The sequence below is a fragment of the Triticum dicoccoides genome, chromosome 2A (assembly GCF_002162155.2).
Source record: "Triticum dicoccoides isolate Atlit2015 ecotype Zavitan chromosome 2A, WEW_v2.0, whole genome shotgun sequence".
In the NCBI taxonomy this organism is placed as follows: domain Eukaryota; kingdom Viridiplantae; phylum Streptophyta; class Magnoliopsida; order Poales; family Poaceae; genus Triticum; species Triticum dicoccoides.
The window spans coordinates 781,865,023-781,876,187 of record NC_041382.1 but is presented as its reverse complement, the minus strand read 5'-3'; positions in this window follow the sequence as shown (position 1 = coordinate 781,876,187).

The window sequence follows — 11,165 nt, the reverse complement described above, 5'->3', positions numbered from 1 at the left end:
TTTTTTTCTCTACATTTTTCCTTTTAAGATTTCTGTATTTTCATTGGTTTTTCTTCTGAGTTTTATCAAGTTTCTGTGATCTTCTTTATATCTTTCTTCAATTTTCTCCAGTTTTTTCAGATATTTTCCATATCATTTTTTCATCACATGCCTATGCTTTTCATACACATTATGCATTTTCTATATCAATTAGATAATTGTTTTAAGTGTTTAACATTTTCCAAATACATAATTAACCTTTTTCTAAATACATGATGCAATGTTTAATTTTTGATACACATGTATATCTTTTGTGTGCATCATAAAAATAAATTTATACATGTTTAAAATTTTTCATACACATCATCCATGTTTTTGAAAGAAATCAAATACATATCTTTGAATATTATTTCGAATATGCATTAAACATTTTTTAAATATACGTGAATGTTTTTAATTATACAAAACAAATTATCCATGCGAACATTTTTTACATTGTATAAACATTTTTTAAAATGTCACAAATATATTTTTTAAACTTGTGAACTTTTTTTACAATTTTATATACATCTTTTAAAACTTATGAACCTTTTTTTCTGAATTATGCAACTTTTTTTCTTACATTGCATAACAATTTTAAAAATATGACATACAATTTTTTGAAAGGAGTGAGCATTTTTGAAATGTCACATACATTTCCATTTCCGAAAAGCTCCTTTCTGCTTCTCATGGAAGCAAATCTGTGCCTCTATAAGAGACAAATCAATGCTACTTCTGGAATAAAAAAATCATGCAAAAAAATTCTCAATTTTTTTCCGTTTTTCGAGTTGTGCTTCTCGCCAAAGCAAATCTATGTGTGCACGAGAAGCAACTATGTGCTTGTTGTGGAAGCAAAAAAATATATCATGATTTATTTTCCTTTCCGAGTTGTGCTTCCCACGAAAGCAAATCTATGCCTATACGAAAAGCAAATTTATTCTTCTTGTTGAAATGAAACAGATTTCAGATTTTTCTCTCCAAAATATACACAAAAAAACTAAGCGTGAACTGAAAAGCCCAAAAAATACTAACAAAAAAAATCTAGAACCTGAAAACATAACATGCACAGAAAAACCCAAAGGTAGCGCTCAGCATGTGCCGACGACTGGACACATATGGGTGAGCCGGTACTTGGGTGCTACCCTTACTTGGACAAGCCTCCCACTTATGATTAACCCCTCTCGCAAGCATCCACAACTACGAAAGAAGAATTAAGATAAATCTAATCATAGCATAAAACATGTGAATCCAAATCAGCCCCTTACGAAGCAACGCATAAACTACGGTTTAAGTTTATGTCACTCTAGCAACCCATCATCTACTTATTACTTTCCAATGCCTCCCCCTAGACCCAAATCATGGTGAAGTGTCATGTAGTCGACGTTCACATAACACCACTAGAGGAAAGATAACATACATCTCATCAAAATATCAAACGAATCATATCCTCATGAACAAACATAACTACTCACAAAGCTGTTGGAAATATGCCCTAGAGGCAATAATAAAAGCATTATTATTATATTTCCTTGTTCATGATAATTGTCTTTATTCATGCTATAATTGTATTATCCGGAAATCGTAATACATGTGTGAATAATAGACACCAACATGTCCCTGGTAAGCCTCTAGTTGACTGGCTCGTTGATCAACAGATAGTCATGGTTTCCTGACTATGGACATTGGATGTCATTGATAACGGGATCACATCATTAGGAGAATGATGTGATGGACAAGACCCAATCCTAAACATAGCACAAGATCGTATAGTTCGTTTGCTAGAGTTTTCCAATGTCAAGTATCTTTTCCTTAGACCATGAGATCGTGTAACTCCCGGATACCGTAGGAGTGCTTTGGGTGTACCAAACGTCACAACGTAACTGGGTGGCAATAAAGGTATACTACGGATATCTCCGAAAGTGTCTGTTGGGTTGACACGGATCAAGACTGGGATTTGTCACTCCGTATGACGGAGAGGTATCACTGGGCCCACTCGGTAATGCATCATCATAATGAGCTCAAAGTGACCAAGTGTCTGGTCACGGGATCATGCATTACGGTACGAGTAAAGTGACTTGCCGGTAACGAGATTGAACGAGGTATTGGGATACCGACGATCGAATCTCGGGCAAGTAACATATCGATTGACAAAGGGAATTGTATACGGGGTTGCTTGAATCCTCAACATTGTGGTTCATCCGATGAGATCATCGTGGAGTATATGTGGGAGCCAACATGGGTATCCAGATCCCGCTGTTGGTTATTGACCGGAGAGTCGTCTTGGTCATGTCTACATATCTCCCGAACCCGTAGGGTCTACACACTTAAGGTTCGGTGACGCTAGGGTTGTAGGGATATGTATATGCAGTAACTCGAATGTTCTTTGGAGTCCCGGATGAGATCCCGGACGTCACAAGGAGTTCCGGAATGGTCCGGAGGTAAAGAATTATATATAGGAAGTGCTATTTCGGCTATCGGGACAAGTTTCGGGGTTATCGGTATTGTACCGGGACCACCGGAAGGGTCCCGGGGGTCCACCGGGTGGGGCCACCTGCCCCCGGGGGCCACATGGGCTGTAGGGGGTACGCCTTGGCCTACATGGTCCAAGGGCACCAGCCCCAAGAGGCCCATGCGCCTAGGGTTCACAAAAGGGAAGAGTCCCACTAGTGGAAAGCACCTCCTAGGTGCCTTGGGGGGGAGGGAAACCTCCCTTGGCCGCCGCCCCCCTAGGAGATTGGATCTCCTAGGGCCGGCGCCCCTCCCTTGGCTCTCCTATATATAGTGGGGGAAGGAGGGCTTTTCATCCGCGCCTTTGGTTGCCTCCTTCTCCCTCTCCAACACCTCCACCTCCTCCATAGTGCTTGGCGAAGCCCTGACGGAGTACTGCAGCTCCACCATCACCACGCCGTTGTGTTGCTGCTAGAGCCATCTTCCTCAACCTCTCCTTCCCCTTGCTGGATCAAGAAGGAGGAGACGCTACGCTGACCGTATGTGTGTTGAACACGGAGGTGCCATCCGTTCGGCGCTAGGATCTCCGGTGATTTGGATCACGTTGAGTACGCCTTCCTCATCCCCGTTCTTTGAACGCTTCCGCGCGTGATCTACAAAGGTATGTAGATGCAATCCAATCACTCGTTGCTAGATGAACTCCTAGATGGATCTTGGTGAAACCGTAGGAAATTTTTTGTTTTCTACAACGTTCCCCAACAGTGGCATCATGAGCTAGGTCTATGCGTAGTTCTCTTGCACGAGTAGAACACAATTTGTTGTGGGCGTTGATGTTGTCAACTTTCTTGCCGCTACTAGTCTTATCTTGCTTCAACGGTATTGTGGGATGAAGCGGCCCGGACCAACCTTACACGTACGCTTACGTGAGACCGGTTCCACCGACTAACATGCACAAGTTGCATAAGGTGGCTGGCGGGTGTCTGTCTCTCCTACTTTAGTTGGAGCGGATTCGATGAAAAGGGTCCTTATGAAGGGTAAATAGAAGTTGACAAATCACGTTGAGGCTTTCACGTAGGTAAGAAAACGTTCTTGCTAGAACCCTACTTCAGCCACGTAAAACTTGCAACAACAATTAGAGGACGTCTAACTTGTTTTTGCAACAAGTGCTTTGTGATATGATATGGCCAAAGTTGTGATGAATGATGAATGATATATATGTGATGTATGAGATGTTCATGCTATTGTAATAGGAATCACAACTTACATGTCGATGAGTATGACAACCGGCAGGAGCCATAGGAGTTGTCTTTATTTTTTGTATGACCTGCGTGTCATTGAGAAACGCCATGTAAATTACTTTACTTTATTGCTAAACCTGTTAGCCATAGTAGTAGAAGTAATAGTTGGCGAGCAACTTCATGGAGACACGATGATGGAGATCATGATGATGGAGATCATGGTGTCATGCCGGTGACAAGATGATCATGGAGCCCCAAGATGGAGATCAAAGGAGCTATGTGATATTGGCCATATCATGTCACTATTATTATTTGATTGCATGTGATGTTTATCATGTTTTTGCATCTTGTTTACTTAGAACGACGGTAGTAAATAAGATGATCCCTCATACTAATTTTAAGAAGTGTTCCCCCTAACTGTGCACCGTCGCGACAGTTCGTTCATTTCTAAGCATCACGTGATGATCGGGTGTGATAGATTCCAATGTTCACATACAACGGGTGTAAGACAGATTTACACATGCAAACACTTAGGTTGACTTGACGAGCCTAGCATGTACAGACATGGCCTCAGAACACAGAAGACTGAAAGGTCGAGCATGAGTCGTATAGAAGATACGATCAACATGAAGATGTTCACCGATGTTGACTAGTCCGTCTCACGTGATGATCGGACACGGCCTAGTTGACTCGGATCATGTTATACTTAGATGACTAGAAGAGGGATGTCTATCTAAGTGGGAGTTCATTGAATAATTTGATTAGATGAACTTAATTATCATGAACTTAGTCTAAAATATTTACAATATGTCTTGTAGATCAAATGGCCAACGTAGTCCTCAACTTCAACGCGTTCCTAGAGAACACCAAGCTGAAAGACGATGGCAGCAACTACACGAACTGGGTCCGGAACCTGAGGATCATCCTCATAGCTGCCAAGAAAGATTATGTCCTACAAGCACCGCTGGGTGACGCACCTGTTCTCCCTGCAGAACAAGACATTATGAACGCTTGGCAGGCACGTACCGATGACTACTCCCTCGTTCAGTGCGGCATGCTTTATAGCTTAGAGTCGGGGCTCCAAAAGCATTTTGAGAGACATGGAGCATATGAGATGTTCGAAGAGCTGAAAATGGTTTTTCAAGCTCATGCCCGGGTCGAGAGATATGAAGTCTCCGAAAAATTCTTCAGCTGTAAGATGGAGGAAAATAGTTCTGTTAGTGAGCACATACTCACTATGTCTGGGTTACATAACTGCTTGACTCAGCTGGGAGTTAATCTCCCGGATGACGCGGTCATTGACAGAATCCTCCAGTCGCTTCCACCAAGCTACAAAAGCTTTGTGATGAACTTCAATATGCAGGGGATGGAAAAGACCATTCCTGAAGTATTTGCTATGCTGAAATCAGCAGAGGTAGAAGTCAAGAAGGAACATGAAGTGTTGATGGTCAATAAAACCACTAAGTTCAAGAAGGGCAAGGGTAAAAAGAACTTCAAGAAGGATGGCAAGGGAGTTGCCGCGCCCGGCAAGCAAGTTGCCGGGAAGAAGCCAAAGAATGGACCCAAGCCCGAGACTGAGTGCTTTTATTGCAAGGAAAGTGGTCACTGGAAGCGGAACTGCCCCAAATACTTAGCGGACAAGAAGGCCGGCAAAACGAAAGGTATATGTGATATACATGTAATTGATGTGTACCTTACCAGTACTCGTAGTAGCTCCTGGGTATTTGATACCGGTGCAATTGCTCACATTTGTAATTCAAAGCAGGAGCTGCGGAATAAGCGGAGACTGGCAAAGGACGAGGTGACGATGCGCGTCGGGAATGGTTCCAAGGTCAATGTGATCGCCATCGGCACGCTACCTCTACATTTACCTACGGGATTAGTTTTAAACCTCAATAATTGTTATTTAGTGCCAGCTTTGAGCATGAACATTGTATCGGGATCTCATTTAATTCGAGATGGCTACTCATTTAAATCCGAGAATAATGGTTGTTCTATTTATATGAGAGATATGTTTTATGGTCATGCTCCGATGGTGAATGGTTTATTCTTCCTTGAACGTAATGCTACACATGTTCATAGTGTGAAAACCAAAAGATATAAGGTTGATAACGATAGTCCCACATACTTGTGGCACTGCCGCCTTGGTCACATAGGTGTCAAACGCATGAAGAAGCTCCATGCAGATGGACTTTTAGAGTCTCTTGATTATGAATCATTTGACACGTGCGAACCATGCCTCATGGGTAAAATGACCAAGACTCCGTTCTCAGGAACAATGGAGCGAGCAACCAACTTATTGGAAATCATACATACTGATGTATGCGGTCCAATGAGTGTTGAGGCTCGCGGTGGCTATCGTTATGTTCTCACCCTCATTGATGACTTGAGTAGATATGGGTATATCTACTTAATGAAACACAAGTCTGAAACCTTTGAAAAGTTCAAGGAATTTCAGAGTGAGGTTGAGAATCAACGTGACAGGAAAATCAAGTTTCTACGATCAGATCGTGGAGGAGAATACTTGAGTCAGGAATTTGGCACACACTTAAGAAAATGTGGAATAGTTTCACAACTCACGCCGCCTGGAACACCTCAGCATAATGGTGTGTCCGAACGTCGTAATCGCACTCTATTAGATATGGTGCGATCTATGATGTCTCTTACCGATTTACCGCTATCTTTTTGGGGCTATGCTTTAGAGACTGCCACATTCACTTTAAATAGGGCTCCGTCGAAATCCGTTGTGACGACACCGTATGAATTATGGTTTGGGAAGAAACCTAAGCTGTCGTTTCTAAAAGTTTGGGGATGCGATGCTTATGTCAAGAAACTTCAACCTGAAAAGCTCGAACCCAAGTCGGAAAAATGCGTCTTCATAGGATACCCTAAAGAAACTATTGGGTATACCTTCTACCTCAGATCCGAAGGCAAGATCTTTGTTGCCAAGAATGGATCCTTTCTAGAGAAGGAGTTTCTCTCGAAAGAAGTAAGTGGGAGGAAAGTAGAACTTGATGAAGTATTACCTCTTGAACCGAAAAATAGCGCAACTCAAGAAAATGTTCCTGAGGTGCCTGAACCGACTAGAGAGGAAGTTAATGATAATGATCAAGATACTTCTGATCGAGCTCCTATTGAAATTCTAAGGTCCACAAGGACACGTTCCGCACCAGAGTGGTATGGCAACCCTGTCTTGGAAATCATGTTGTTAGACAACGGTGAACCTTCGAACTATGAAGAAGCGATGGCGGGCCCGGATTCTGACAAATGGCTAGAAGCCATGAAATCCGAGATAGGATCCATGTATGAAAACGAAGTATGGACTTTGACTGACTTGCCCGTTGAACGGCGAGCCATAGAAAATAAATGGATCTTTAAGAAGAAGACAGACGCGGATGGTAATGTGACCATCTATAAAGCTCAGCTTGTCGCTAAGGGTTATCGACAAGTTCAAGGGGTTGACTACGATGAGACTTTCTCACCGGTAGCGAAGCTGAAGTCCGTCCGAATCATGTTAACGATTGCCGCATTCTATGATTATGAAATATGGCAAATGGACGTCAAAACGGCATTCCTTAATGGTTTCCTTAAGGAAGAATTGTATATGATGCAGCCTGAAGGTTTTGTCGATCCTAAGAATGCTGACAAGGTGTGCAAGCTCCAACGCTCGATTTATGGGCTGGTGCAAGCATCTCGGAGTTGGAACATTCGCTTTGATGAGATGATCAAAGCGTTTGGGTTTACGCAGACTTATGGAGAAGCCTGCGTTTACAAGAAAGTGAGTGGGAGCTCTGTAGCATTTCTCATATTATATGTAGATGACATACTTTTGATGGGAAATAATATAGAACTCTTGGACAACATTAAGGCCTACTTGAATAAGAGTTTTTCAATGAAGGACCTTGGAGAAGCTGCTTATATATTAGGCATCAAGATCTACAGAGATAGATCAAGACGCCTCATAGGTCTTTAACAAAGCACATACCTTGATAAGATATTGAAGAAGTTCAATATGGATCAGTCTAAGAAGGGGTTCTTGCCTGTGTTGCAAGGTGTGAAATTGAGCTCAGCTCAATGTCCGACCACGACAGAAGATATAGAAGAGATGAGTGTCATCCCCTATGCCTCAGCCATAGGTTCTATTATGTATGCCATGCTGTGTACCAGACCTGATGTAAACCTTGCCCTAAGTTTGGTAGGAAGGTACCAAAGTAATCCCGGCAAGGAACACTGGACATCGGTCAAGAATATCCTGAAGTACCTGAAAAGGACTAAGGAAATGTTTCTCGTTTATGGAGGTGACGAAGAGCTCGTCGTAAAGGGTTACGTCGACGCTAGCTTCGACACAGATCTGGATGACTCTAAGTCACAGACTGGATACGTGTATATTTTGAATGGTGGGGCAGTAAGCTGGTGCAGTTGCAAGCAGAGCGTCGTGGCGGGATCTACATGTGAAGTGGAGTACATGGCAGCCTCGGAGGCAGCGCATGAAGCAATTTGGGTGAAGGAGTTCATCACCAACCTAGGAGTCATACCCAATGCGTCGGGGCCGATCAAGCTCTTCTGTGACAACACTGGAGCTATTGCTCTTGCCAAGGAGCTCAGGTTTCACAAGAAGACAAGGCACATCAAGCGTTGCTTCAACTCCATTCGTGAAAATGTTCAAGATGGAGATATAGATATTTGTAAAGTACACACGGACCTGAATGTAGCAGATCCGTTGACTAAACCTCTCCCTAGAGCAAAACATGATCAACACCAGAATTCCATGGGTGTTCGATTCATCACAATGTAACTAGATTATTGACTCTAGTGCAAGTGGGAACTGTTGGAAATATGCCCTAGAGGCAATAATAAAAGCATTATTATTATATTTCCTTGTTCATGATAATTGTCTTTATTCATGCTATAATTGTATTATCCGGAAATCGTAATACATGTGTGAATAATAGACACCAATATGTCCCTGGTAAGCCTCTAGTTGACTGGCTCGTTGATCAACAGATAGTCATGGTTTCCTGACTATGGACATTGGATGTCATTGATAACGGGATCACATCATTAGGAGAATGATGTGATGGACAAGACCCAATCCTAAACATAGCACAAGATCGTATAGTTCGTTTGCTAGAGTTTTCCAATGTCAAGTATCTTTTCCTTAGACCATGAGATCGTGTAACTCCCGGATACCGCAGGAGTGCTTTGGGTGTACCAAACGTCACAACGTAACTGGGTGGCTATAAAGGTATACTACGGGTATCTCCAAAAGTGTCTGTTGGGTTGACACGGATCAAGACTGGGATTTGTCACTCCGTATGACGGAGAGGTATCACTGGGCCCACTCGGTAATGCATCATCATAATGAGCTCAAAGTGACCAAGTGTCTGGTCACGGGATCATGCATTACGGTACGAGTAAAGTGACTTGCTGGTAATGAGATTGAACGAGGTATTGGGATACCGACGATCGAATCTCGGGCAAGTAACATATCGATTGACAAAGGGAATTGTATATGGGGTTGCTTGAATCCTCGACATCGTGGTTCATCCGATGAGATCATCGTGGAGTATATGTGGGAGCCAACATGGGTATCCAGATCCCGCTGTTGGTTATTGACCGGAGAGTCATCTCGGTCATGTCTACATATCTCCCGAACCCGTAGGGTCTACATACTTAAGGTTCGGTGACGCTAGGGTTGTAGGGATATGTATATGCAGTAACCCGAATGTTGTTCGGAGTCCCGGATGAGATCTCAGACGTCACGAGGAGTTCTGGAATGGTCCGGAGGTAAAGAATTATATATAGGAAGTGCTATTTCGGCTATCGGGACAAGTTTCGGGGTTATCGGTATTGTACCGGGACCACCGGAAGGGTCCCGGGGGTCCACCGGGTGGGGCCACCTGCCCCCGGGGGCCACATGGGCTGTAGGGGGTACGCCTTGGCCTACATGGGCCAAGGGCACCAGCCCCAAGAGGCCCATGCGCCTAGGGTTCATAAAAGGGAAGAGTCCCACTAGTGGAAGGCACCTCCTAGGTGCCTTGGGGGGGGGAGGGAAACCTCCCTTGGCCGCCGCCCCCCTAGGAGATTGGATCTCCTAGGGCCGGCGCCCCCCCCCTTGGCTCTCCTATATATAGTGGGGGAAGGAGGGCTTTTCATCCGCGCCTTTGGTTGCCTCCTTCTCCCTCTCCAACACCTCCTCCTCCTCTATAGTGCTTGGTGAAGCCCTGACGGAGTACTGCAGCTCCACCATCACCACGCCGTCGTGTTGCTGCTGGAGCCATCTTCCTCAAGCTCTCCTTCCCCTTGCTGGATCAAGAAGGAGGAGGCGTTACGCTGACCGTACGTGTGTTGAACACGGAGGTGCCGTCCGTTCGGCGCTAGGATCTCCGGTGATTTGGATCACGTCGAGTACGCCTTCCTCACCCCCGTTCTTTGAACGCTTCCGCGCGTGATCTACAAAGGTATGTAGATGTAATCCAATCACTCGTTGCTAGATGAACTCCTAGATGGATCTTGGTGAAACCGTAGGAAAATTTTTGTTTTCTGCAACGTTCCACAACAAAAGCATATTCATATTCATAATCAGAATGGTAATAAATATCATTAAGGATCTGAACATATGATCTTCTACCAAATAAACCAATTAGCATCAACTACAAGCAGTAATCAACACTACTAGCAACCCACAGATACCAATCTGAGGTTTTGAGACAAAGATAGGATACAAGAGATGAACTAGAGTTCAAGAGGAGATGGTGCTGGTGAAGATGTTGATGGAGATTGACCCCCTCTCGATGAAAGGATCGTTGGTGATGATGATGACTTCGATTTTCCCCTCCGTGAGGGAAGTTTCCCCGACAAAATAGCTTCGCCGGAGCCCTAGATTGCTTCTGCCCAGGTTCCGCCTCGAGACGGCGGCGGCGCTTCATCCCGAAAGCTTCCTTATGATTTTTTTTCAGGTCAAAACCCTCCATATAGCAGAAGATGGGCACCGGAGACCTGCCAGGTGGCCCCCTCTGGCTTGTGGCCACCTGGTGGGTCCCCCTCTGGTATTTCTTCGCCCAATATTTTTTATATATTCCAAAATAATTCTTCATAAAATTTCAGGACTTCTGGAGTTGTGCAGAATAGGTCTCTTAGATTTTCTCCTTTTTCTAGCTGCCGGCATTCTCTCTCTTCATGTAAACATTGTAAAATAAAAGAAAAAAGGCATAATTATTGTACCATGATATGTAATAACAACCCATAATGTAATAAATATCAATATAAAAGCATAATGCAAAATGGACGTATCACGTCGCGAAGCCTCCTTGTCGATCTTCCAGTTGACGACAGCCCGGCAGCACAGAGAGGCAGTAGTGGTGGATCTCCGCCGCCTCCGGTGCGCCGATGTTGGTCGGCCAGGCGCCGGCGCTGCCGCGGTAAAACGCCCATTGTCGGGTCATCGGGGAGGGGGGGTCG